This window comes from Pleurodeles waltl, chromosome 6 (assembly GCF_031143425.1).
Source record: "Pleurodeles waltl isolate 20211129_DDA chromosome 6, aPleWal1.hap1.20221129, whole genome shotgun sequence".
Lineage (NCBI taxonomy): Eukaryota > Metazoa > Chordata > Amphibia > Caudata > Salamandridae > Pleurodeles > Pleurodeles waltl.
This window is the reverse complement of record NC_090445.1, coordinates 362290925-362317599: the sequence shown is the minus strand read 5'-3', so window position 1 is coordinate 362317599 and position 26675 is coordinate 362290925.

Here is a 26675-nt window from a genome sequence, read left to right as displayed (position 1 = left end):
GATAAAAACACGGCGGAAACAGACTACGGACGGGAAAACGCTCACCACTACGCACTCCAGGAGGAAGGAGGACAGCATGGAACCCGAATTAAACATCCTACCTGCTCTCGTCTACCTTCTCATCTACCACGAGTACGAAGTCCGGCGCAGACGACAACGGTGAGTACTGCACCTACGACACACGGGAGGGGGAGGACGAAAGGTTACGGGCACACACATATGCGACCCCCCCCCCCAACTATGTACTCACCAATGCAGAGCACCAAGTCACAGTGACACCACCCAAACACCCCTGAAAAATGCTAGGACATAATCATATTTGGAATAAATATTTATGTACCAAAAAGCTCCAGAAAATTATCGTACAACCATGAAAGATATTCACAACAAAACTAATGACATACACATCAGTGTATAACTGAAGTACCAAGTCCTGCACATCCTACGAATTCAGCATGTCCGTGGGCCAAAGTCTTGAGAAATAAGGGCAAAGCCCACACAGGAGACCTGAGTCCTTTGGAGAGAACACTGCAGGGGCATCAGATGTAAAAACTACAGGCACCTCAGGGGGAAGGAAAGGGGGGGGCACCACAGCCACATGAGTCCACGACGCCAGATCCACGAGGAGCCACCATGCCCACTGGACCATCCTGGGGAGTGCAAAGCCACAGTCTCTCAATGTCTCTACAGTGGGTGGGCTGCCCACTGGACCATCCTGGGGAGTGCAAAGCCACAGTCTCTCAATGTCTCTACAGTGGGTGGGCTGCCCACTGGACCATCCTGGGGAGTGCAAAGCCACAGTCTCTCAATGTCTCTACAGTGGGTGGGCTGCCCACTGGACCATCCTGGGGAGTGCAAAGCCACAGTCCATCAGGTGGATGACAGTCTCCACTGGTCAAGGAGGAGGCATGGTGGGCACAGTGAACCATAAACGGTGCTTGAGACGGCGGTGCCCAGCGGAGCGGTGCTTGAGATGGCGGTGCCCAGCGGAGCGGTGCTTGAGAGGAAGGGCCCAGCGGAGCGGTGCTTGAGAGGAAGGGCCCAGCGGAGCGGTGCTTGAGACGGCGGTGCCCAGCGGAGCGGTGCTTGAGAGGAAGGGCCCAGCGGAGCGGTGCTTGAGATGAAGGGCCCAGCGGAGCGGTGCTTGAGACGGCGGTGCCCAGCGTAGCGGTGCTTGAGAGGAAGGGCCCATCGGAGCGGTGCTTGAGACGGCGGTGCCCAGCGGAGCGGTGCTTGAGAGGAAGGGCCCAGCGGAGCGGTGCTTGAGACGGCGGTGCCCAGCGGAGCGGTGCTTGAGAGGAAGGGCCCAGCGGAGCGGTGCTTGAGATGAAGGGCCCAGCGGAGCGGTGCTTGAGACGGCGGTGCCCAGCGTAGCGGTGCTTGAGAGGAAGGGCCCAGCGGAGCGGTGCTTGAGACGGCGGTGCCCAGCGGAGCGGTGCTTGAGAGGAAGGGCCCAGCGGAGCGGTGCTTGAAACGGCGGTGCCCAGCGGAGCGGTGCTTGAGAGGAAGGGCCCAGCGGAGCGGTGCTTGAGAGGAAGGGCCCAGCGGAGCGGTGCTTGAGATGGCGGGCCCTGTTCAGCGGTGCTCTTCTCCACGGCGGGGCCCTGTTCAGCGGTGCTCTTCTCCACGGCGGGCCCTGTTCAGCGGTGCTCTTCTGCACCGCGGGCCCTGTTCAGCAGTGCCTATCTCCACGGCGGGCCCTGTTCAGCGGTGCTCTTCTGCACCGCGGGCCCTGTTCAGCGGTGCTCTTCTCCACGGCGGGGCCCTGTTCAGCGGTGCTCTTCTCCACGGCGGGGCCCTGTTCAGCGGTGCTCTTCTCCACGGCGGGGCCCTGTTCAGCGGTGCCTATCTCCATGGCGGGCCCTGTTCAGCGGTGCTCTTCTGCACCGCGGGCCCTGTTCAGCGGTACTCTACTCCACGGCGGGCCCTGTTCAGCGGTGCCTATCTCCACGGCGGGCCCTGTTCAGCGGTGCTCTTCTGCACCGCGGGCCCTGTTCAGCGGTGCTCTTCTCCACGGCGGGGCCCTGTTCAGCGGTGCTCTTCTCCACGGCGGGGCCCTGTTCAGCAGTGCCTATCTCCACGGCGGGCCCTGTTCAGCGGTGCTCTTCTGCACCGCGGGCCCTGTTCAGCGGTGCTCTACTCCACGGCGGGCCCTGTTCAGCGGTGCTCTTCTGCACCGCGGGCCCTGTTCAGCGGTGCTCTACTCCATGGCGGGCCCTGTTCAGCGGTGCTCTTCTGCACCGCGGGCCCTGTTCAGCGGTGCCTATCTCCACGGCGGGCCCTGTTCAGCGGTGCTCTTCTGCACCGCGGGCCCTGTTCAGCGGTGCTCTTCTCCACGGCGGGGCCCTGTTCAGCGGTGCTCTTCTCCACGGCGGGGCCCTGTTCAGCGGTGCCTATCTCCACGGCGGGCCCTGTTCAGCGGTGCTCTTCTGCACCGCGGGCCCTGTTCAGCGGTGCTCTACTCCACGGCGGGCCCTGTTCAGCGGTGCTCTTCTGCACCGCGGGCCCTGTTCAGCGGTGCTCTACTCCACGGCGGGCCCTGTTCAGCGGTGCTCTTCTGCACCGCGGGCCCTGTTCAGCGGTGCCTATCTCCACGGCGGGCCCTGTTCAGCGGTGCTCTTCTGCACCACGGGCCCTGTTCAGCGGTGCTCATCCAGCAGGTCAAGGGAGCCAGACCTGGCCTGGACTCCCTGCTCAGTCGCCCTCGGACCGTGACGTTTCTGGACCCTTCGGGGACGGACTCCTGGCCTCCTTAGTGTCCTCCTTCCCAGCTGGGATGTGGCATGTGGGGTCCACCTTCTCCGCGCTCCTGCTGCCCTTCCGCTCCTTTGATGGGGCTCTCGGGCCCTTGCCTCCCCTAGATGGTGTGGGTGGTGAAGTGGCCGCACATTGCTCCTTGGGGGCAGCCCTGTCGGTCCTCGCACGGCGGCCCTTGTTTTTGCGGGTCCTCTTGCCGGGGGGGGGGCTGGACGTGTCCTTGCTGCTGATCGATGTGTCACTGCTGGCAAAGGGTGGGCTCCAGAACCCAGGCACAACAGTGACACCCGAAGCTGGGCTGGTGGTGGCTGCGGTGCTCTTGGGACTCTTTGAAGATGGATGGGGGAGCTCATCGGGGGGAAAGAGGTTAAGGTTAGCCAGGAAAAGTTTTTTAGGGCCAAGGTAAAGGGTAGGAGAAGTGGAGATGGAAGTGGAGGTAGAGGAGGTGGTTGTAGGAGAGTCAGGTGTGCTGTCATTGGGTGAAGGTGCTGGTGCTGTAGGCTGTCGTGAGGTGGATGGCTGTTGGGTGGGTGTCTGCCTGCGTTTGTGTGTCTTGGAAGAGGGGGTGACAGACACAGTGGGAGAGGACACAGGGGACGTGTAAATGGCAGTGGGGGTGGTGACTGCACGAGTGTGGACTGTACTGGAGGGTGAGGTGGTGATGGAAGCACTGGCTGATGTTGGGGTGCATGCAGGTGTGAGTGTAGACGTCACAGGGAGGGAGGAGGGAGACGAGGAGGAGGGGGACACAGGGGTGGCAGTGGCTGTTGGCATGTCTGCATCTGGGTGTTGCTTGGGTGAGTGTTTGTGGGATCTGTGGTGCTTGTGTTTGGATGAGCTGCTCTTGGGTGTTGAGGTGTGTGCAGGCTGGTCTGATGGTGTGGATGGGATAGGCTGAGGAACAGGAGACAGAGAAAGGCTGGAGGCAGTAAGAAGAGGGAGGCTGGAAACAGGGACAATGGCTGCCGTCAGTGCTGAGGCCAGAGCAGTGAACGCTCGTTGATGGGCAGCCTGACCCGAATGAATGCCCTCCAGGTACGCATTGCTCTGTTGCACCTCCCTTTGCACACCCTGGATGGCATTCAAAAGGGTTGTCTGCCCAACAATGAGCGTCCTTACCAGGTCAATGAGCTCCGCACTGAGGGCAGCAGGGGCAACAGGGGCAGGGGCTGAGGTGCCTGGGGCGAAGGAGACGCGCGCCTTCCTGGGCGAACCGGCACGGAGCGAAGCCTGAGGGGCTGCTGGGAGGGCGGGGCTGGTGCGCTGGGTGGCGGCTGTACCTGTAGAGGCGGGGGGCACGGATGTTGCCGCCACCCCTAGGGAGCTCCCATCCGAGGACGTGCCGCTTTCGCTGCTCTCACCAGCGGTCCCCATCGTGGTGCTCCCCTCGCCCTCCGGATCACTGGTGCCCTCGGTGTCTGTTCCTGTGCCCACCGGGGCCTTGTGTCCTGCAGCTCCCTCGTGCTCCGATGCCAAATCTCCTCCGCCTGATGATGCTAATGCACACATGCACAAGAAGATGAAGAGAAAGGGTGGGGGGAGAAAAAAGAAGACCAGGTTGAGTGCATGCAATGTCAACACCGTTGGCGGAGAGGACAGACACAGGTGCCTAATGCACTAAGCTGCGCATTCGGGGTACACTACTCAGTACTACTGACTAAGACAACAGGCCAAGAGACGTCAAACGCGCACATGGGAGATGCTGGACCTTCAATGGCTGTACTTGTCACCCTACCGAGGTGGGGGCCGGGGGCACAGGGCCATGCCTAAGGGAGAGGACTACACTACAGAAAGCGCCCTGGCCTAATGTCACCCACAGCCCTCCTCCCCCACCCAGACGCCTCCACTGCGCAGAAAGATAGGAGAATGTGCTGATACTCACCCCCTTGTGTCTGCTGTGATGTCTTAAAGCGCCCATCCAATTCAGGGTAGGCCACCGCCAGGATCCGGGACATCAGGGGGGTCATGGTGCGACTGGCACCCCTCCTAGGTTGGGAGGCCATCCCCAGCAGTGTTTCTGCGGTCTTCCTTGTTCCGCGGCGGATGTCCTCCCACCTCTTGCGGCAGTGGGTGCCCCGTCTGTTTTGGACCCCCAAGTTCCGGACTTCCTTGGCGATGGCACGCCAAATCTCGATCTTCTGATGGGCGCTGACCTATTTGACATGTACAGGGTGGAAAGGAGGAAATCATCAATGACCTGCATGTTAGATGTGATTGGCCCCCCCCACCAACTTTGCCATATGGCACATGCTCTCATCTGTCGGGCGTTGCACTCCTCATTCGCCCCCCACCCCACCAACTTACATCCACCCCAATCCACACAGGCATAGCCCATTCCATGTGCACCCGGTGTACTCACTTGTTGGTCTGGAGGACCGTAGAGTAGCGCATACTGGGGGAGGACCCCATCCACGAGCTTCTCCAACTCTTCAGACGTGAAGGCAGGGGCCCTTTCCCCAGTCGCAGCAGCCATTGTATCTTCCAGACCGAGGTCACAGCAGCACTTGCAGTATAGGTCCTCTCCTGTGGATGATCAGGTCTCGAGTGATTAAGCAGATAGAAAATGGCGGTCACGCCCGCGGCGGTGCGTACCGCGGCGGTGCGTACCGCGACCGCCGGCGCACTTCGTCATTGGCTCCTGAAACCCATAGGCTCCAATGTTAACCAATGCGGCTTTGCGCCGCGGTCTTCGACCGCCTACTGCCACGGTGTGCCCCGCCAGCGCATTGACCTCACATCCCATTGTCCCACTTCACAGGTCAGGCAGCCGCCATTTCAAGGGCCTACATGGCTTAATTTTGACTGCGACACACAGGCCTAGGCCTTGCATTGCCACACATACACGCCTTTCAACCCATTGCCATTCTTTAACTGTGCAAGCTGTCTGTACGTACCTGTGGTTTGGCTGACTCTGTGCTCCATGTTGTCCTTCCTAGGCACCGTCCGCTGGGACTTGCGATGAGAAGGAGGAATCCTCGCGTGTACCGACCGCTGGTGGATCTGTCGACAATGGAAGAACGCCATATAATACTTCGATACAGACTTGACCGTGCCACTATCCATGAACTGGGTGCCCAGCTGGAGCCAGCCCTGATGTCCCCCATCCGCCAACCCACAGGGATTCCCCCTCTGGTGCAGGTTTTGTCAGTCCTCCATTTTTTGGCCAGTGGGTCATTCCAGACCACAGTGGCCATGTCATCTGGAATGTCTCAGCCTATGTTTTCTAAGATTTTGAGCAGAGTGTTGTCTGCCCTGATGAAACTCATGCGGAGCTACATCATTTTCCCAGAGGAGGGTGACTTGCCTACAGTGAAGGGTGATTTCTATGCCCTTGGACATATCCCCAACATCATTGGTGCCATTGATGGGACCCATGTGGCTTTGGTACCCCCAAAAGACGATGAGCAGGTGTACCGAAACAGAAAAAATTATCATTCGATGAATGTCCAGGTGATCTGTTTGGCTGACCAGTACATCTCCCATGTAAATGCCAAGTTCCCAGGGTCAGTGCATGACGCGTATGTGATGCGAAATAGCAGCATCCCCTATGTGATGGAGCAGCTACAGAGACAACGTGTGTGGCTAATAGGTGACTCTGGTTACCCCAACCGGCCGTGGCTACTGACCCCAGTGAGGAATCCCCGGACAAGGGCAGAGGAACGCTACAATGAGGCCCATGGGCGTACTAGGAGGGTGATTGAGCGAACCTTTGGCCTCCTGAAGGCCAGGTTTAGGTGCCTGCATATGACAGGTGGATCCCTAATGTACTCACCAAAGAAGGTGTGCCATATCATCGTGGCGTGCTGTATGCTTCACAACCTGGCTTTGCGACGCCAGGTGCCTTTCCTGCAGGAGGATGGTCCAGATGGTGGTGTTGTAGAAGGCGTGGAGCCTGTGGAGAGTGAAGAGGAGGAAGACTCAGAGGACGACACAGACAATAGGGACAGAGTGATACAACAGTATTTCCAGTAACACCCAGGTAAGAATCACCCACGCCATTTCACAATTGCTTCTAGCCTCCTGCATCTGTACTTTTTGTAGTTCCCACCAGATCTTTTTGGGTAATTTTTGATTTTCCCTTCCCTTCTCAGTGCTGTATGACGCAGTGCCTGACTTCTGCTTGGTTTGCCCATGAACTACAGCGTATTGACATTGGTATGTTGTCATCACTAATTGACAGAACAGATATTGAACAGTAATATGTAATACATTTGCTAATAATACAGCATGACTCCAAACTGATTTGTGTGCAATATGTGATTTATTTACAGGGCTAGATATTGGTACATGTGATTATAAGGGTGATGGGTGGGGGTGGAGTAATGTCCATGGCAGAGTCCAGTTCTCAGTCTCACAGGTGCATTGTCCTTTTGCCTGTGGAAGGATGGAGCAGAGTCAGTTCATGGTTGGACAGGGTGGCAATGTGGGACAGTGGGAAGAGTTCAGGGGGTATGTCCTGCTGGCGGGGGTCTTGACATCCTACTCTGTATTGTTTTTGGATCTCAGGCTCCTCTTACGGGGTGGTTGTTCTTCAGCAGGAGGTGGGGTTCTGGTGGCCTGCCGTGGTGTTGGGGCCTCCTGTCCACTAGCGCCGGCGGAGGTGGTAGGCTGTTCCTGGTCCGGGCTAGTGACAGGGGCCCTGTGTGGTGCCACATGGTCCCGCAACGCGTCTTCTATCCTGTTGAGGGCCAGGACGATGGTCCCCATTGCAGTCCCGATGATTCTCAGCTCCTCCCTGAACCCCATGTAGCGTTCCTCCTGCTGTGCCTGGATCTCCGTGAACCTGGCCAGTACCGTCGCCATCGTCTCTTGAGAGTGGTGGTAGGCCCCCATGATGGTGGTGAGGGCCTCTTGGAGAGTGGGTTCCCTGGGCCTCTCCTCCCCCCCCTGTCGCACAGCAGCCCTCTGAGCTGCCCGGTTTCCCCCGGCCTCTGTCTCCTGGACGGTGTGCCCGCTCCCACTGCCCCCAGGTCCCTGTTGTTGTTGGGGTGTTGGGTTAGCCTGGGTGCCCTGTAGTGGCAGACACACCGCTGATTGACGTGTCCTAGAGACAGAGGCATGGGCCCGCTGGGTGGGAGCTGTGCTGGTGTTGGCAGAGGGGGTCGGGTCTGGTGTGGCCTGTGTCTGGGTGAGGGGAACCGACTGCCCAGAGGTCCCCGATGGTCCGGGCTGGTCATCAGGTTCAGTGTCGACAGAGCTGCTGTCCTCACTGTGGGCCTGTTCCGGGGGTGGGATGGACATTTCTGGACCCTCCTGGCTGGTGTTTTGGCGTTCGGGTCCTGCATGGGGTAAGAGAGTTTGGTTATTGTTTCTGTGTGTGCAATAGCGTGCGTGTTATGGGTGCCCTCGTCCCCCAGTGCAGGCATTCCCTTGAGGGAGGTGTTGTGAGGGTAGTTAGTGGGGGGGGGGGTAAGTGCGGTGGTCATGCTTGGGTGATGGGTGTCCATGGATTGTGTTGGCATGCAGGAGTTGGTGTTGGGATGGGTGGGTTGTGCTGGTGAGACATTGTCAGGGAGGATGTGTGCTGGGGGCTTGGGGGTGAGGGTGGGGTTGTGGGTTGGCATGCTGGTGGGGTGGGGGGGATCTAGTAGTTGAGATTGGACTTACCAGAGTCCATTCCTCCGGCTACTCCTGCGAGGCCCTGAGGATGCAGGATGTTGAAGACCTCTTGCTCCCATGATGTAAATTCGGGAGGGGTGGGTGGGGGTCCGCCGCCAGTCTTCTGGACCGCGATGTTGTGCCTGGAGACCATCGATCGGACCTTCCCCCGTAGGTCGTTCCATCGTTTGCGGATGTCCTCCCTATTCCTGGGATGCTGTCCCACCGCGTTGACCCTGTCCACGATCCGCTGCCATAGCTCCGCCTTCCTAGCTATACTGGTGTGCTGCACCTGTGAGCCGAAGAGCTGGGGTTCCACTCTTAGGATTTCCTCCACCATGACCCGGAGTTCTTGGTCCGAAAAGCGTGGCTGCCTTTGGGGTGCCATGGGGTGGTGTGGGTGAGGTGTGGGGTGGTGTATGTGATGATGAGTATGTTGGTGTGTGGTGCTTTGTGCTACTATGTGGTGTGTGTGATGGTGTAGTGTGCCTCAGTGTGTATTGCTATGGATTGTCTGCTGTGTCTCTCTCTCCTTCTCTCAGTAATTGTGGTCGTAGGGGTTTGTGGGTGATGTGGGGGTGTGTTTTATAGTTGATTGATTGTGTAGGAGTGGGTTGTGTATGTGTATCAGGTGTGTGTATTTGTAATTGTCCAATGTGCCTGTGTTTTGGTGCTGTGTGTGTATTTTGACCGTGGCGGTGTGTACCGCCAATGGAATACCGCGTTGGAAAGCCCGCCGCGTTGATTCGTGGGTCGTAATGGCATGGGCGTTTTTCTGTTGGCGTGACGGTGGAGGTTTGGTCATCTCCAGTTTATCGCTGCCCGCTGATGTGGCGGCCTGCAGTGGAGGTCGAATTTTTGGAGGTTTGGCCGTTGTGGGTCAGAATGACCGTGGCGGCTTTCCGCGGCCGCGACGGTGTTATGGCGGTCTTCTGACCGGCGGTAAGCGCCTTTTACTGCCGAGGTCAGAATGACCCCCACAGACTTGAAGAACTAACAAAACATTCTGTTTACAATTTACACGACTGAGGACGAATGTGCTTGAGTGTGATGTAGTAAGCATGTTGTCATACACCACACCTGTTGGGGTATCTTCCTGCACGCATGCACAAACACACATGTGCGCACATGCACACACAGCAAATGCTGATAGTATACAGCGTTTAAAAGTGACTTTGCCCCTTCCAGGTTCCAATATGCAGAGCGACAGGAGCAACTGGTCCACCATAGAATCCCTTTGGAGTTCCATATATGGTGCTGGATGCCTGTTGCTGCTTTTTTTGGTGCTGTGTTTTTGCCACCTCTTTTGGCATAGGTGAAGCTGCTCATTGCTGAGTGCCTGGCTTAGAATTTATAAAAGGACCTAGAAGAATCTGGGAAGTGTTGCATGGAGAAGTGCTTTGTGAAGGTACAAACAGCTGATTCTTTGGGGCGTAATTAGGGAGGCTTTGCTGTAACTGTGTCAGTTAGCTCTGGGGAGCCAGGGAAGGGTTAAACATACGGCAGTGCTGCAGTAGGTTCTCCTGAGCTCCTGAGATTGGTACCTATATATGTACATCATTTCTTTAGCTGGGATCCTGCATAAGTATCTACTTGGCACGAGACATACCGATTTTCAGGCTCTATCAAAGGAACTATCAGGCACGGTTAGTGGGTTTGGCGCATCAGTTTTACTACTCAAAAGATCCTTAACAAAAATTAAATAAAGGAATCTGGAGCGGTGGTTCTGTGGTGGAGGTGGCAGCGGAGGGGAGAGACTAGGGGGCTCATTACGAGTTTCGTGGTCCCAACACAGGACCACTAAACTCGCAGAGAGGACACCACCTCCATGGCAGTGGCATCTCCCGCCCACCCTGTTACAAGGTTTAGGGACTGACCTGGCTGACTGGCGTAAACCTTGAAATAGAGCATTCCTACCAGTCTGACTGGTGGAAACAGTGCTACAAGAGAGCACTCTGCTCCCTTAAAGGATCTGAGTGCTATCTTGTAGCACAGAGGGGGCCGTCCAGCACCCTCGGAATGCATACTGTCTGCCATGGTGCTGGGCGGGGGGCCCTCTGCACCTATTCTCCTCCAGCCTTCTCATTGTGGTAAAACCACCATGAAAAGGCTAGTGGACATTAAGGTCGTAATCAGCAGGGTGGCGCTGAGATCAGCGCCATCTTTGCTGATTGCACCCAAGACCGCCCTCACCCCATTGTGATCTTGGATCCTGGCAGAGACGGCGGTCAAATGGCTTTCTGACTGCCAAACTCATAATGTGGCTGTCAGACTGCCACACTCGCGGCGGTCCAACTGCCACCACAAGGCTGGCAGTCTTGTGGGGCTGATCTATGGTCAGAGATAAGGTCTGGGTCCCTAGAACTTTATTTCTGACTGTAGCTCAGCTACAGAGTTGATTTTTAGATATGTACCTCATGAAAGTAGGGATACAGATACTATTTTGGAAACTTGCAAAGCGGAATCTGAAGAGAACCCACAGGAGAGACCCTAAATAGCTCTGAGAGGGGGACTGGCTACCTTATCAGGTATGGACCTATCAGGAGAGGTCTCCGACATCACCTGCTGGAACTGGCCACTGCAAGCCCTCCAGAGTGCCCCCACACCTTGCAAAACAAGATGGCTGAAGTCTGGGACACAATAGAGGAGCTCTGAGCACCACCCCTGGGGTGGTGATGGACAGGGTAATGGTCAGTCCCCTTTCCTTTGTCCAGTTTTGTGCCAGAGCAGGGGAGAAGGGGTCCCTGAACTGGTGTAGACTGGCTTATGCAAGGAGGGCATCATCTGTGCCCTTCAAAGCATTTCCAGAGGCTGGGGGAGGCTACCCCTTCCCAGCCTGTAACACCTATTTCCAAAGGGAGAGGGTGTAACACCCTGCTCTCAGAGGAAATGCTTTGTTCTGCCATCCGGGTACTGGGCTGCCCAGACCCCAGGAGGGCAGAACCCTGTCTGTGAGGTGGCAGCAGCTGTAGCTGAAGTGCAAGCATTAGAGAGCTGATTTGGCAGTACTGGGGTCCATGGTGGAGCCCCCAGCATGCATGGAATTGGCTCCCCAATACCATATTTGGAATGGGGGGACAATTCCATGATCTTGGACATGTTAGATGGCCATATTCGGAGTTACCATTTTGAAGCTACATATAGGTATTGACCTATATGTAGTGCACACGTGTAATGGCGTCCCCGCACTCAGAAGGTCCGGGCAAATGGCCCTGAACTATGTGGGGGCACCTTTGCTAGTGCAAGGGTGCCCTCACACTTAGTAACCTTGCACCTAACCTTCAGCAAGTGAAGGTTAGACATATAGGTGACTTATAAGTTACTTAAGTGCAGTGAAAATGGCTGTGAAATAGTGTGTGCCCTATTTCACGGAGGCTGCCATGGCAGTCCTGTTTAAGGGTTTGTCTGAGGTCCCTATGGGTGGCAAAAGAAATGCTGCAGCCCAAATGGATTGCCTGGAACCCCAATGCCCTGGGTTCCTAGGTACCATATACTAGGGACTTATAATGGGGGTCAAGTGTGCCAATTGAAATTAGTAAATGAAGTCACTGGCCTACAGTGGCAAATCTAAAAGCAGAGAGAGCATATGCACTGAGGTTCTTATTAGCAGAGCCTCAGTGACACAGTTAGGCACTACACAGGCATACACACTAGGCTATAAACTATGAGCACTGGGGTCCTGACCAGCAGTATCCCAGTGAGACAGGCAAAAACATACTGACATACAGGTAAAAATGGGGGTAACATGCCAAGGAAGATGGTACTTTCCTACAGAAGGGCCTGGGGGGGCGGGGGACACAACTTTTATGGGGAACATGGGGTGGGAGAGGAGTAGGCAAGAGGTCAGGGTGGCAAGGAAAACCTCCTTAGGTACACGGGGACAGTCACATGATTGAGGTTTGAGAGTGCAGGTAGAGGGAGTGTTTGTCTGACATGTTGGTGTGATGTACATGGATGCTGGTGTGTGCAATGTGCGCATGTGTGTGGTGGGTGAATGTTGGGTGGGTGAGTGGGTGCCTGTGCATTCATTGGGAGGAGGGGGTAGAGATGCAGGGAGATAGAATGGGAGATGTGTGCGTGAATGTTGCAGTGGTGTGTGCAAGTGAGGTGGATGTGCTGCAGGTGGCAGAGACGCAGTCGTGGTGAGTGTGGAAGTGGTGTGTGTCTGTGAGTCTGCTGTTGTGGTGATTGAGGGTATGACAGGAATGCTAGCAGGACCAGTTGTGCTCATGCAGTGCTGGCAGGTGTGAGTGGAGATGTGACTGTAAGGCATGAGCTGGAGGGAAAAGTGTCTGTTGTGTATGAAGATGTGTGTTGTGTATTGTGTGTGTGCATGCCTGTGGGAACATTTGTGATGCCTATGTCTGTCTTTGCACACCCTGTCTGTTTTAGTGGGTGTAAGCTGGTCTGTAGGTGTACTTCGGATGGGTGTAGGGAGAGGGGTTGTGGATTGGGAACAGGTAGCTGGAGGGGGGAACGGAAGATGAAGGGACATTGGCTGCCATCAATGAGGAGACCAGAGCCTGAAATGATCTCTGTAGTCCAGAGAAGGCACCCTGAATGCCTTCCAGGAACGCATTGGACTGCTGCATCTGGGATGTCAGTTCCTGGATGGCATTCACAATGGTTGTCTGCCCCACAGAGATGGACCTCAGGCGGTCAATAGTCTCCTCATTGAGGGTTTCAGGGCTGACTGGGGCAGGGGCAGAGGTGCCTGCGGCTAAGGAGACGCCCACTCTCCTGGGTGAGCAGGCACGGGGAACTGGATGGGGTGCTACAGGGAGGGAGGTGCTGGTAAGGGTGGTGGCAGACAAGGATGGTGCTGGGGTGGTCCCAGATGGGTCCGCCACCACCAGGGAGCCACCATCGGAGGAGGAATCTGTATCAGATGTGGCGGTTGCTCTAGTCTGCCCCGTGGTGCTCCCCTCGCCCTCTGCCCCGCTGGTACCCTTTGCTTCACTGATGCCAGCCTCCTGGGTCCTGTGGGCTGCTGCATCCCCACTTACCGGTGACCTTCCTCCTTCGCCAGATCAAGCTAATGCACACATAGACAGAATTGGAGAAAGAAGGAGGGTGGGAGGAACAGAAAGGGAGGAAACTGTGATAACACACACATCCACTTTCACATACAAACAATACATAATTCAGCCCCTGCCAGGTAAACAAGAGACCATTTTGCAATCAGTTACAATTGAGTCATGAATGAAGAGCACTACATGCCTATCAACTGGCTAAATGACTGATCCAACAATCCAGCCCAGGAACGTACCCAGCCACATGCCATCCATTACAGGATGAGACATATCTGAGCTCAGATGAACTGAGCACACAAATGAACTGACAGGAATGTGTGGAGTACATGTGGTCCAGAGGTCCATTGATGTAGCAAGTGAAGCAATTGCAGTGTTCACGAAACATGCATGTCATTACCCAAATACAGTGCCAATATAATCACCTTGTACTACTACAGTACACACAGAGATGGAGGATGCAGCCAGTGGCATGGTAGCATACTTGAGCGACACACACGTTCAGGTATCGTGTATCACAGTACCAATACTTCTTTTCCTGTGTGGCTCAAAATAGCTAATGTGTCACACTCCTACATGATTGGAGTGACAACCAGGACTGTACATTCCCTATATCTCATCTGACCACGTAAATCCCAAGTCCAGTGAGGGTCACAGTACACAACCATGCAGAAGTCACCTAACAGTCAACACTTACCCCTTTGTGGCTGCTGTACTGCCCTCAAGCGCCCATCCAACTCTGGTTAGGCCACTGCCAGTATGCGGGCCATTAGGGGGGTCAGGGTGCGACGGTCACCTCTCCCACTTTGGGAGGCCGTCCTTAGCTGGGCCTCTGTGGTCTTCCAGGCACAGCATATCAGGTCCTCCCACTCCTTCCTGCAGTGGGTGCTCCGCCGGCTATGGACCCTCAGAATCCGCACTTCCTTGGCGATGGCTCTCCATAACCCTTTTTTCTGGTGGGCACTGACCTGCATGGGAAACATAAAAAAAATGGGGGACATGATGTAATTAATACCAATACAGATGAAACCTTTGGCGATATACAACGAACATGAACCATGCACACTGTCAATATACCACACATATGTGCATGCAGAACACCTGATCAGTCATGACATGTCAATGTGCACACACATACATCGTCAAACACCACCCGACATGTGGGATAAAGGATGTTTTACTGACCTGTTCCCCTAGAGCAACACACAAACCTCCCACACAGGGGTAGGACCGCTTTCACCACTTTCTCCCGTTCCCCTGTAGTGAAGGCTGGGGCCCTATCCCCTGCAGTGCGTGCCATCGTTGTTCAAAGATGCAGAACACAGCAGCACACAAAGTTGAGGTCTGTCTTACCCGAATGCCAAGAGTTAAGAGAGCTGGGCGATACAAAATGGCAGATTCAACCGCAGCGGTCATGACCCTCACCTCCGGCGGTGATCATCATTGGTCCCAGTCGCCCTTAGACGTCAATGTCAACCAATAAGGCATTGCACGGCGGTTCAGACTGCCCTTTGCCATGACGACTTCCGCCAGCGGAACAAGGTCACTTCCAGTTGTCCAATGTACGCCGGACAGGATTATGCCATATTAGTCTGTAACATGACTGTCCTGGGTTCACACTACATAATTACCTGCATGCCATCACAAATTGATACATTAGATCACACATTGTGGATAATGACATATGTAGTGAGCGTCACTGTCATCGTCTGGTTAGGTATGGAGTGTGGAGTAATGTATCTTCCCACAACATGACAGCCATCTTGGAAGAACAAAACTTTGTGACTGTCATATGTCATACTAGGTGCACTACATTATGAGAGGTTCCCATATTGTTGTTTGTGTCCCCGTCCAGACATCGCCAAAATGGAGTGATGAGGAATGCACCAGTTTACCGGCCACTTGTAGATCCTGATACCATGGAAGAGCCCCACATCATCGACTGAACCGTTTGTGCATCAGGAAACTGGTCGCCCAGTTAAAACCAGACCTCCTGCCAGGTTTGAGAAATCCCTATAATATTTCTCCAACTGTCCAGGTATTGTCAGACCTGCATGCATTTTCTGGCGAGTGGCTCTTTTCAGGTTACAGTGGGACCGGCTGCAAGGTTGTCACAGCCCCAGTTCAGTCAGGTGTTGTAGGATGTGCTGGATGCCCTACGCAAGCATGTGCACAGGTACATTAGGTTTCCACAATGTCCTCAATTAGCCACTGTAAAAGCAGCCTTCTACAACATATCAAATGTCCCACACGTAATTGGGGCCATTGATGGGACTCACATTGCCTTGGTACCTCCGAGGACCAATGAGCAGGTCTACAGGAACCGGAAGAGCACATATTCGCTCAATGTACAAGTGGTGTGTCTTACAGACGAGTACATAACACATGTAATCGCAAAATTCCCAGGATCAGTACATGATTCCTATGTCATGAGGAACAGTAGTGTTCCTGCAATGATATCACAGCTACAGGGAGGGAGAAAGGGACTGGCTCATAGGTATGTGTACTGCTCTCCATGTCAGATGTTTGTACCCCTCCAAACACAGTCAGCACTGCATTGTTACCTATAGTCATGTTCCCTTTTCCACACAGGTGACTCCGCATACCCGAACCTGCCCTGGCTCTTAACACCTGTGAGACATCCAACTAAAGGAGGGGAGAACAGGTACAATGAGGCACTTGGCCGGACGAGGCGAGTGATTGAGCAGACGTTCAGTCTCTTGAAAGCTAGATTTTGTTGCCTCCATGTGTCCGGTGGTGCCCTACAGGAGTGACCAGGGAAAGTCTGCAAGGTCATTGTTGCATGCTGCATTGATGCTGGAGCAGTGTTTGGGGCCGGTGACTCTGATGCTGAGGGGGAGGCAGATGAGGGAGGCACATGACAACAGGACTGACCTGGTTCATCACTACTTTCAATGATGTACAGGTATGTGTGATTTGTATGTCATCTGCACATGGAAGATATATTGTTGAAGCCAGTCTGTAGCCAGTATTTGCATGCATCAAGGTGTGTCTTGGGCCCACAGCCTTCCATTTTGGTTTCCGACCCTGAAAGTTAGCTGACTTACCATGAGGGGTAGTGGAAATGCACTGCTGCTAAGGACATGTGTAGAATGCTGGTGCCATTGCGGTACAGACTTATAGGGTTAAATGTAAGGGGAACTTATCAGTCTTGCCCTGCTGCATAGGCATGTCATGCTGCATTGTCATCTGCTGTGTGGCAAGTACCTGTTCCTAACTACTCCGGGCTGTGAACAATAGAGGATGTTACCTAACATACATCTTTTCTGTCCCACACGTGTGTGAGTGCTTATGCAGGCCCTGACATATCTGGTGTCATAGCTGCTGGGCCAGTCATCCTGTATATGTATTCAAATGCTATGGATGTATGACTGTGGTCCACATGCCTTACAACATTGTGCCTGATTCCATTTAATTTTACCTCTTCAGGTCACATCTCTGTCTGCAAGCTGATTACTGTATTGTCTGTTGCCATCGTTGACACTGGATATCATTACAAAATGGATGTAGCTACACATCTGCTGGAGTGTCCCACTACACCTGTCACTTCAACATTATTGTGGTGCCGACATGTGTATATATTTGCTGCTTGGAAACAGGATTGCCACTACATACAATGAAGAGACGTCCACCATGACTTGAATTCATTTGTGTTTATTAAGTGTGTGACATCACAGTCCAGAGGAGTGGGGTAATGGTCTAGATGCTGATCAGAGTGGGTCATACAGCTCTTTCTCTCACAGGTCCTCTATCCATTTGCCCGGTATGATGTGAACTTGTGTCTATTTTGGTGAATAGTTAATGTTTGTCTTGCTACTGTCATTGCCTTGTACTGATGTGCCTTCCTTATACTTATTGGTGATGGGGAGTGACATGGCTTAACATGTAATTGCAGAGATGTGAAGTGGATGCTACATCCATCTCTGTCCAGTCCACTAGGTATTCCCGTCAGCCCTTCTGGATGTAGAATGGCCAGGACCTTCTCCTCCCACGATGACAATTATGGGTGAGCCGGTGGGGGCCCACCACCAGTCCTCATGATAGCGATTTGGGGCCTGGAAGCCATGGGCCGTACCTTCCCCCGTGGGTCGTTCCACCTCTTCCTAATGTCCTCTTTTCTGCGTGAATGGTTCCCCACTGCATTCACCCTGATGACTACCCTCTACCATAAGTCGTTCTTCTGGGCTATGGATGTCTGCTGGACTTGTGCTCCAAACAGTTGCGGTTCCACTCTGACGATTTCGTCAACTATTACCCTCAGCTCCTCGTCTGTGAATCATGTCTTTTTTTTGTGGTGCCATGGTGGTTGGGTTGTGGGTGGGGGTGTATGTTGTGCAGGGATGCTAGGTGTGCTCTTTGTTGGTGTGAGTTTGGGTAGTGGTATGTGCATGAGCTCTTTGGTGTTTGTGTGCAGTGGTGTGTTATGTGATACGTGTTCAGTGTGATGGTGCTTGTTATATCTAGGTGCAGTGCCTCTTTTCAGTGTGCTCGTGCCTCGCTCTGTCAAAGTTTCTGTTTGCAAAGCATTCTGAGTATGTGTGGGAGTATGTTTTGTAGTGCTGTGGACAGACGTGTTTATGTGTCTCAGGTGTTAGGTAATGGTATTGTCCAATGTGGTGCAGTGTTCTGGTGGTGGTGCCTTTTTTCCTGCGGCAGTTCGGACCGCAGTGCTGATTGGTGAATCGTTATTTAGCGGGATGTTCTCAGCTTGGCTTTGCTGGTGGTGCAGCCACCTCCTTAATGCCGTTGTTTCAGCCGATGGTGTCGTTTTATGGGTGTATGTTGCGCGGTGTTGTGTGGGTGACTCGTAATGCGGCGGTCTTCACACCCCCATCACTGGAGGTCTTTCGGCAGCTGCTTGCACGGCAGTCTTCGGTAAAGACTGGCAAAGTCGGAATGAACACCTGAGTTCCTTTTTAAGATTATGGACCTCTGAGGTGACTTACAATATTCTTGTCAGAAATGTCAGAGGTTAATTTACTTATTGTAATCCTTATCATACATGGTTTAACCATCACCTTTCCAGCAAGCCACTTAACTCCTTGGTGCATAGAGACCATGTTTGCAAACATGAAGAATACAAATAAAATCTCTGGTGCAAAATTAAACCCATGAAAAAGGCTCTTAAATATTTGTTGCAAATTGATATTAGAGTAAGTTTAATTCAAATCAGTTCTAAAAAAAGTGCAGCAGCTCAGAATGGGTACAAACTTACAGAACAATTTTAACTCTTCTATAACTACATAAGGGCTTCATTACGAGGCTGGTGGTCTAGGGACCGTCAGCCTCACGGTGATGGTTGGACCTCTGCACTGTGGCAATCCGACCACCACATTACAACTCTGGCAAAAGCATAGACTTATGTTTTGGCAGTTCCAGTCCACAACATGGCTGCTAAATGTATTTATCTTTCAGGGGAATGGCTGTGTGATATCACAAATGGTTTTCAGACAAAATATTGATTCAAAAATATAAAGCTACAGAAATATTGAGTTTTTAATATTGTGACAAAGGAATATTGTGTGTAAATATATTGTTGACAGAAATATTGATGCTTTAAGGTAAAAAAAATATTTTTTTAAGTTTCTTTATGTTTAAATAATATTTTTATTGTCTATTTTTTATATTGTTTGTGTAATTGTTGTTAATGTTTTTAAATGTAGTTTGTAATTTTAAATTATTTATATTTTTAATCCAATTGTAAAATAATAATTTATAGTGTCATAGTGGGTTGTGAGGTTCGTAGGGATGGGAAGTTAATTATGTATAATTAATGTACATAGTCATTTAAATTATTATTAACTATGCACATTGTGTAAATAACATTTTTTTAAGTCATTTTTTAGGTGTGGGTTGTTAGGTTTGTAGGGGTCTAGGGTGGGAAGTTAATTAAACAATAATTCTTTTTATTAATTAACTAATTGTTAATTAATTATGTAAATTGTGTAATTATTATAATTTTGTGATTTATATTTAAGGTGCAGGTTGTTGGGTTTGTAGGGTATAGAGTGGGAAGGTAATTAAATAATACATTATTAATTATAAATGATTAATTAATTGTTAATTCATTATGTAAATTGAGTAATTTTTATAATTTTAAAATTTACAGTTAAGGTGTGGGTTGTTGGATTCATTGGGGTACAGGGTGGGAATTAATTGTTAACTAATTATGTATTGTGTACATATTATAATTTTCTAATTTACATATAGGCTTAATGTGCGACTATAATGTGGGAATGTAATGAAATAATAATTTAATAACAGTTTTTCTTATATTAATTATATAAACAATTTATAATTATTTTAATTGTTTTTTAATGTATGTATTCAGTTTTATGTTAATAGTTTTTCAATTTTATGAAATTAATACTTGTATTAAAATAAGTTATGTGTTTGAAATTAAATACTTTCCCTACTGTTGACCAGACTGGAGTGACAATAATAAATTTTATCCCTCCTGAGTCCAACGCTTTCCCTACTGTTGCACTGACTGGAGTGGGAATAGTAAATGTTACCCTTCCTGAGTCCAAAGCTTTCCTTACTGTTGCTCATAATGGGGTGCGAATACCCCTCCTGAATCCATCGCATTCCCTACTGTGGCACAGACTGAAGTAGGAATATTAATTTTGCCACTCCTGAGTCCAATGCTTTTCCTACTGTTGCACAAACAAGAGTGTGAATAGTACATTTTATCTCTCCAGAGTCCAACAGTTTCCTTACTGCTGCACCGACTGGAGTGGGAATAGTATGTTTTACTCCTCCTGAGTCCAACGCTTTCCCTACTGTTGCACATACTGCAGTGGGTATAGTAAATTTTCCCCTTCCTCAGTTCAACACTTTCTCTAATGTTGGACAGACTGGAGTGGTAATAATACATTTACCTCTCCTTATTACAATTCTTTCCCTACTTTTGCACAGCCTGGAGTGGGAATAGTATTTTTTTTATCTCTCCAGAGTCCAACACTTTCCTTACTGTTGCACCTACTGGAATGGGAATAGTAAATTGTAATCCCTCTGAGTCCAAAGCTTTCCCTACTGTTGCTCAGACTGGAGTGGGAATAGTAGATGTGCCCCTTCTGAGTCCAAAGCTTTCCCTACTGTTGCTCAGACTGAAGTGGGAATAGTAAATTGTATTCCTCCTGAGTCCAACACTTTTCCTATTGTTGCACAGACTGGAGTGGGAATAGTACATTTTACACCTCTTGAGTCCAATGCTTTCCTTACTGTTGCCCGGAATGGAGCGGTAATAGTAAATTGTACCCTTTCTCAGTTCAACACTTTCTCTATTGTTACACTGAATGGGGTAAGAACCGCATATTTTACCTCTTCTGAGTCCAATGCTTTGCCTACTGTTGCAGAGACTCGAATGGTAACAGTAAATGTTACCCCTCCTGAGTCCAATGCTTTCCCAACTGTTGCATTGACTTGAGTAGGAATACTACATTTTTCCCCCTCTTGAGTCCAACGCTTTCCTTACAGTTGCACTGACTAGAGTAGGAATAGTAAATCTGGCCCCTCCTGAGTCCTGCACTTTCCCTACAGTTGCAGAGAGTGGAGTGGGAATAGTAAATGTTACCTTTCCAGAGTCCAACACTTTCTTTACTGTTGCACTGACTGGAGTGGGAATAGTAAATGTTACCCGTTCTGAATCCAGTGCTTTCCCTAGTGTTTCACAGACTGGAGTGGGAATAGTACATTTTACCCCTCCTGAGTCCAGTGCTTTTCCTATTGTTGCACACACTGGAGTGGGAATATTACCTATGGTCCCTCCTGAGTCCAAGGTTTTCCCTACTGCTGCGCTGACTGGAGTGGAAATAGTAAATTCTGCCCCTCCTGAGTTCAAAGCTTTCCCTACTGTTGCACAGAATGAAGTTGGAATAGTACATTTTACCCCTCCTGAGTCCAATGCTTTCCTTACTGTTGCACAGACTGTAGTGGATATAGTAAATTGTACCATTCCTGAGTTCAACACTTTCCCTACTGTTGAACAGAGTGGAGTGGGAATATTATATGTATTATTCCTAGAAATGTATAGTTTTGTTTATATTGTTTAAATTATATCATTATTATGTTTCTGTGTATTTAAAATAATTTTTTAGTTAGTAATGTTTGTAATATATAATTTATTTTTAGTAAAATGTATTTTTTCTAGTTTATTTGTTATGGTTCTTAATGTATATATATATACATATATGTTCGATGGCATGTGTAGCTGTAGATACACATGCTTTGCACATCCCGCCATCTAGTGTTGGGATCGGAGTGTTACAAGTTGTTTTTCTTCGAAGAAGTCTTTTCGAGTCACGAGATCGAGGGACTCCTTCCCTTTCGGCTCCATTGCGCATGGGCGTCGACTCCATCTTAGATTGTTTTCTTTCCGCCATCGGGTTCCGACGTGTTCCTTTTCGCTCCGCGTTTCGGTTCGGAAAGATAGTTAGAATCTCGGAAAATTTGACGGTATTGTTTGCGTTTGGTACCGGGTTAGTTACAACAGATCGACACCGATATTTGAAGAGCTCCGGTGGCCCTTTGGGGTTTTTCGATCCCCCGTCGGGGCCTGGTCGGCCCGACCACGTGTCTCTTCAAGGCTAATGGAACGGACCCCATTCCGCTTCTGCCCCAAATGTCACAACAAGTATCCTTATACAGATCAGCACCTGGTCTGTAACTTGTGTTTGTCTCTAGAACACAAAGAAGATACTTGTGAAGCCTGTCGAGCGTTTTGGTCGAGGAAGACATTAAGAGACCGAAGAGCGAGAAGACTGCAGATGGCGTTGGTGCCGACAGGACAAAGACACTTGGAGGAGGTAGAAGAAACCTTCTCCATCGAGGAGTCGGACTCGGACGAGGTCGATCCCGAACAGACGCCTAAAACCGTAAGACGTCGACACACAAAACTCACGAGAAGACTGCAAAAGCCCAGGGGACGCCACCGCCAGCAGACCATGGCTTAATCCGAAAAATAGGTGACCGAACATCGGCACCGAAAAAGGGCACGCATGTGTCGAAGACATCCGACTCCGGTCGAGATACCGGCACACAGCAGACTCGACCCCGAGACAGCGGGTCCGAGCAAGTTCGGCACCGAGAGGGCGGCACCGAAACGAGTCGGCACTGAGAGACTGGGATGCCGAAAATAAAAAAAGTGTTGTCGGAGCTGAAAAAAAAGACAGCCGAAAAAGTTTCCATTCCGAAACATCCGGCCTCGGAACCTAAATCAGGTTCCTACACTGAGGAACAGGGACTGTCCTCACAAATGCAAGGACATAAGTTCGGACAAGAACTGGAGTCAATGGAGCCAGACTACACTCAGAGAAGGCTCCACATCCAAAAGGACACAGGGAAGATAAGTACTCTTCCCCCAAATAGGATGAAAAGAAGACTTGCCTTTCAAGAAAAAGACAAGCAGCCACAGGCAAAGGTGGCAAGACAAATAACACCGCCACCATCGCCACCACGCTCAACGCACACATCACCGGTAGCCACTCCACCACTGATGCAGTCCCCAACTCATACTGGAATGAGTCAGGATGATCCCGACGCATGGGATCTTTATGATGCGCCAGTGTCAGATAACAGCCCAGACTGTTACCCAGCGAGACCGTCACCACCTGAGGACAGTACAGCCTACACACAGGTGGTGTCAAGAGCAGCGGCATTTCATAATGTCACCCTGCATGCAGAGCCTATTGAGGATGACTTTTTATTTAACACACTATCCTCCACTCATAGCCAATACCAAAGCCTCCCTATGCTACCGGGAATGCTAAAACACTCCAAACAGGTGTTTCAGGAGCCTGTGAAGGGCAGGGCCATAACTCCAAGGGTGGAGAAAAAATACAAGCCACCGCCAACAGACCCGGTATATATCACGCAGCAATTGACACCAGATTCTGTGGTAGTAGGGGCAGCTCGCAAGAGAGCAAACTCTCATACCTCGGGAGACGCACCACCTCCAGACAAGGAGAGTCGCAAGTTCGACGCTGCAGGGAAAAGGGTTGCAGCACAAGCGGCCAACCAATGGCTCATTGCCAACTCACAGGCACTGCTGGCAAGATATGATAGGGCTCATTGGGACGAAATGCAACATTTCATTGAACACTTACCCAAAGAGTTCCAGAAAAGGGCACAACAGGTGGTGGATGAAGGGCAGAGTATCTCGAACAATCAGATACGGTCAGCAATGGATGCAGCAGATACTGCTGCTAGGACAGTAAATACTGCAGTAACCATAAGGAGACACGCATGGCTGCGTACGTCAGGATTCAAGCCGGAGATACAACAAGCAGTGCTGAATATGCCTTTTAACGGACAGCAGTTGTTTGGGCCGGAGGTGGACACTGCTATGGAAAAACTTAAAAAGGACACTGATACGGCCAAAGCCATGGGCGCACTCTATTTCCCACAGAGCAGAGGCACATTTCGCAAAACGCAGTTTAGAGGGGGGTTTCGAGGACAAACTACAGAACCCACAACCTCACAAACAAGACCCACTTATCAGAGCCAATATCAGCGGGGAAGTTTTCGGGGACAATATAGAGGGGGACAATTCCAAAAGAGCAGAGGGAAGTTCCAAAGTCCCAAAACTCCTCAAAACAAACAGTGACTTCCACGTCACAAATCCCCAACACATAGCACCTGTGGGGGGGAGACTAACCAAGTTTTACAAACATTGGGAGGAAATAACAACAGACACTTGGGTCCTAGCAATTATCCAGCATGGTTACTGCATAGAATTTCTCAAATTCCCTCCAAACGTCCCACCGAAAACACACAATATGTCAAAACAACACATGGACCTTCTAGGACTAGAAGTCCAAGCGTTGCTACAAAAAGAAGCAATAGAATTAGTACCAATTCATCAGAAAGAAACAGGAGTTTACTCTCTGTACTTTCTCATACCCAAAAAGGACAAGACTCTAAGACCTATATTAGATCTTAGAACGTTAAGGCCCATATTTATACTTTGTTAGCGCCGCAATTGCGTCGCTTTTTGACGCAAAAATAGCGCAAACTTACAAAATACCATTGTATTTTGTAACTGTGCGCCGTTTTTGCATCAAAAAGCGGCGCAATTGCGGCGCTAAAAAAGTATAAATACGTCCCTAAATACCTACATCAAATCAGATCACTTTCACATGGTGACATTACAGGACGTAATCCCACTGCTCAAACAACAAGACTACATGACAACTCTAGACCTAAAGGATGCATATTTCCATATACCGATACATCCTTCACACAGAAAGTACTTAAGGTTTGTATTCCAAGGAGTATATTACCAATTCAAGGTGTTGCCATTCGGAATAACAACTGCGCCAAGAGTTTTTACAAAATGCCTGGCAGTAGTGGCCGCACATATCAGAAGGCAACAAATACATGTGTTCCCGTACCTAGACGATTGGTTAATCAAAACCAACACACTAGAACGGTGTTCACAACACACAAGGAATGTTATAGAAACCCTCCACATACTAGGTTTTTCAATCAACTACACAAAGTCACACCTTCAGCCGTGTCAAACACAGCAATACTTAGGGACGACAATCAACACAGCAAAAGGGATTGCCACTCCAAGTCCACAAAGGGTACAGGCATTTCACAATGTAATACAAGCCATGTATCCAAGACAAAAGATACAAGTCAAAATGGTGATGAAACTCCTAGGCATGATGTCCTCATGCATAGCCATTGTCCCAAATGCAAGGTTGCACATGCGGCCCTTACAACAGTGCCTAGCATCACAATGGTCACAGGCACAGGGTCAACTTCTAGATCTAGTGTTGATAGACCGCCAAACATACACCTTGCTTCAATGGTGGAACAATATAAATGTAAACCAAGGGCGGCCTTTCCAAGACCCAGTGCCTCAATACGTAATAACAACAGATGCCTCCATGTTAGGGTGGGGAGCACACCTCAATCAACACAGCATCCAGGGACAATGGGACACTCAGCAAAGACAGTTTCACATAAATCACTTAGAACTACTGGCAGTATTTCTAGTGTTAAAAGCATTTCAACCCATAATAAGCCACAAACACATTCTTGCCAAAACAGACAACATGACAACGATGTATTACCTAAACAAACAGGGAGGAACACACTCAACACAGTTGTGTCTCCTGGCACACAGAATATGGCATTGGGCGATTCACAACCACATTCGCCTAATAGCACAGTTTATTCCAGGGATTCAAAATCAGTTAGCAGACAATCTCTCTCGGGATCACCAACAAATCCACGAATGGGAGATTCACCCCCAAATACTAAACACTTACTTCCAAAGTTGGGGAACACCACAAATAGACCTATTTGCAACAAAAGAAAACGCAAAATGCCTAAACTTCGCATCCAGGTACCCACAAGATCAGTCTCAGGGCAATGCGTTATGGATGAGTTGGTCAGGGATATTTGCATACGCTTTTCCCCCTCTCCCACTCCTTCCATATCTGGTAAACAAATTGAGTCAAAACAAACGCAAACTCATACTAATAGCACCAACTTGGGAAAGACAACCTTGGTACACAACACTACTAGACCTCTCAGTAGTGCCTCATGTCAAACTACCAAACAGACCAGATCTGTTAACTCAACACAAACAACAGATCAGACACCCAAATCCAGCATCGCTGAATCTAGCAATTTGGCTCCTGAAGTCTTAGAATTCGGACACTTACACCTTACACAGGAATGTATGGAGGTCATAAAACAAGCTAGGAAACCAACCATGAGACATTGCTATGCAAGTAAGTGGAAAAGATTTGTTTATTATTGCCATAATAATCAAATCCAGCCATTACACGCATCTGCTAAAGACATTGTAAGCTACTTACTACATTTGCAAAAGTCAAAGCTAGCTTTTTCATCCATTAAAATACATCTTACTGCAATTTCAGCTTATCTGCAAATTACGCACTCAACTTCATTATTTAGGATACCAGTCATAAAAGCGTTTATGGAAGGCCTAAAGAGAATTATACCACCAAGAACACCACCAGTTCCTTCGTAGAACCTCAACATTGGCTTAACACGACTCCTGGGTTCACCTTTCGAACCCATGCACTCATGTGAAATGCAATACTTAACATGGAAAGTTGCATTTCTAATTGCTATCACATCTCTAAGAAGAGTAAGTGAGATACAAGCATTTACCATACAAGAACCATTTATTCAGATACACAAGCATAAAGTAGTCTTACAAACAAATCCTAAATTCTTACCAAAAGTCATATCACCGTTCCACTTGAATCAAACAGTAGAACTACC